Here is a 3,270-nt window from a genome sequence, read left to right on the forward strand (position 1 = left end):
GCCCAAGGCAAAGGCCTCTACTCTCAGAATATATATGGAAACATTCATGTCCTTTTCAATGTGTATCCTATGAGTAAAGGTCTCCCCTTTCACCCTTTCACTGCATATCCTGCTAGAAGAAGCCTTTCCTCTGATGCACACATTGCATATACTCTAAGTAGAGGCAGTGCTGGCTCCAGGTTTTGGGGAGTCCTTGGGCAAGGTGCCCGCAGTGAGCCTCCCCTCTCTGGGGTAGGGATGTGCAGATCAGAAGAACTTGAGCTTGCCGAAGTTCTCCAAATTCCATCCCAAAGATCTTTCTGACTCAAGTCCATATCAGATTGCAAGCTTTTTTTTTTTTTACATGAAAATCTGTATGTATTTCTGTGTGTATTTCACCAGATGTATTCTTCAATCATGCGCATCTTTGAAATGTACTCATTCTGAAATGTTTGCATTTTTAAAATGTTTGCATTCTTCTCCCATGATTAAAGCATATGAAAATCCATGTGTATTTCTGCGTGTATTTTTCCAGATGCATTCCTCAATTGTGCACATCTTTGAAATGTACTCATTCTGAAATGTATGCATTTTTGAAATGTACGCATCCTGAAATGTACTCATTCTGAAATGTATGCATTTTTTACATGTATGCAGTTTGAAATGTATGCATTTTTGGAATGTGTGCATTCTTCTCCCATGATTAAAGCATATGAAAATTGGTGCATATTTCCATGTGTATTTTTCCAGATGTATTCCTCAGTTGTGCACATCTCTGAAATGTACTCATTCTGAAATGTATGCATTCTTCTCCCATGATTAAAGCGTATGAAAATCCATGCATATTTCCATGTGTATTTTTCCAAATGCATTCCTCAACTGTGCACATCTTTGAAATATACTCATTCTGAAATGTATGCATTTTTGAAATGTACGCATTCTGAAATGTACGCATTTTTGAAATGTACGCATGCTGTTGAATGCATTTTGGGGGTCTGTGAATCTCATGCAAGCTCAGAAATGTATGGACTTCAACTGCAGACTGTGTCTGAGTCCATGTTCGGAGTGGAAGGTGCGAACTGGGTAAAAGCCTGATAAAAAATGAACTAAAACAAATTTCTCATATGTCCCTACTTTGGGGGTCCTCTCTTTCCCTCCAAGGCACCACTGCCCACCTATTTGCCCTCTCTCTTTGGAAAACAGGCAGCAAAAGCAAGTAGGAGGAGGGTGGACCAGAGGGTGGGCAGCCCCCCCCCCCCCGCAGTGAGGTGGACCTTGGTAAGTGCCCAGCAATGCCAACCCCTGGTACTGGCCCTAAGACAAGGCCTTCCCTTTGACACTTTTATTATTACTGACTTCTTGGTGCCTATCCAAGAGGATCATTCCAGGAGCTATGATGGTAGTACAAAGCGGTGTGTCCCATTTGAAAATATTCCAATGCTCTCCAATGCTTCTGGGCTTTTGGTCATGTCCCATGAAGATGTGGAACGCACAGAAAGGCTGTAAATCACACAGCGAGAAGGTTAAAGAAGAAGGGATGCTCCATCTGGCACTGGGAATTCACTCATTCTCTTGCAGGTTGGCAGGTAGAGCAGGAAACCTGCCAATATCATATTTAGAGCCTCTAATATGTGACGAAGGTGTCCAGTGGATGCTAATACACAGCTACATCTCCCCTCTTCTGGCAACTGCCTTTTATTATTCCAGACATTTTGCTGATGCTGGACTATTTGTTTTTGCAACGGAGGCTTCCTGGGTGAGAATCACAGGAGTCTCCACTAACACAGCTTGACACCATTCATTTAGAAGAGAAGAGAAGCTGAGCAGGAGAAAGAGGCATAAATAGAAATGCCCCAAGCAAGAGGAGCATTTTCATATTCTTCTCCAGTGTGGGGGCAAAAGACCCTGGATGGCTATACGAGATGCCGAAACTGTCCCTGTTCATCAAACAGATTTGTCACGGGCAGTCCCTGTTTGCTGTTCTCTGATCCTTGTAAATGACTGTTCTCATTTTATCCCCCCCCCCATACATAGAAAGCTGCCTTATACCGAGTCAGACCCTTGGTCCCCTTAACCCAGTGCTGTCTACACCGACTGGCAATGGCTCTCCGGGATTTCAGGCAGGATTCTTTCCTGGCCCTACCTGGAGATGCCGGGGATCGAACCTGGGACCTTCTGCATGCAAAGCAGGGGCTCTGCCACTGAGCCGTGGCCCCTCCCTTGGTGCATACTTGCCAAAGTTTTGTTGTGAGCATTAGGAACTTGAAATTCTTCAGGATCCAGCCTCATGCTCCCCTGGATCCAGTAGAGGCCGGTGGCTCCGATGCCAGTGGGGCAGTAAACCTGTCTGGGTTTTCATTGGAACCAGTCCGAACTCTAAATGAGCGATCCAAGGTACTGAATCTAGTGCTCAGTACCTTGGATAGCTCCTTTAGAGTTCCGACTGGCTCTGACTGGAACCCAGAGTGGATTCACTGCCCCATGCCATCGGAGCCACCAGCCTCCACTGCCTGGATCCTTCAAATGGGTGAGGAATAGATGTATCTGGTCTTCAACACACAGGCATAGGTGCACGAACACCAAGCGTCCCTGCAGTGCTCAGTCTCCCAATTCACCAGCACTGCCTCAATTCAGTGCCGGTGAATTGGGAGACTGAGCACAGCAGGGACTGCACACATACTGCAGAGACTGCACACACAGTGCAAGGACTGAGCACGGCAGGGACTGCACATGCGCTGCCGGGACTGAGCACTGCAGGGACTGCACATGCACTGCAGGGACTGCACACTGCAGGGACTGCACACACAGTGCCGGGATTGAGCACTGCAGGGACTGCACACACACTGCAAGGACTGCACATGCAATGCAGGGACTGAGCACTGCAGGGACTGCACACGCACTGCAGGGACTGAGCACTGCAGGGACTGCACATGCACTGCAGGGACTGAGCACTGCAGGGACTGCACACGCACTGCAGGGACTGCACATGCACTGCAGGGACTGAGCACTGCAGGGACTGCACACGCACTGCAGGGACTGCACATGCACTGCAGGGACTGAGCACTGCAGGGACTGCACATGCACTGCAGGGACTGAGCACTGCAGGGACTGCACACGCACTGCAGGGACTGCACATGCACTGCAGGGACTGAGCACTGCAGGGACTGCACATGCACTGCAGGGACTGAGCACTGCAGGGACTGCACACGCACTGCAGGGACTGCACACTGCAGGGACTGCACACACAGTGCTGGGATTCAGCACTGCAGGGACTGCACACGCACTGCAGGG

This window comes from Heloderma suspectum, chromosome 11, assembly GCF_057233095.1.
Source record: "Heloderma suspectum isolate Gila_16-S chromosome 11, 16-S_ref, whole genome shotgun sequence".
In the NCBI taxonomy this organism is placed as follows: Eukaryota; Metazoa; Chordata; class Lepidosauria; order Squamata; family Helodermatidae; genus Heloderma; species Heloderma suspectum.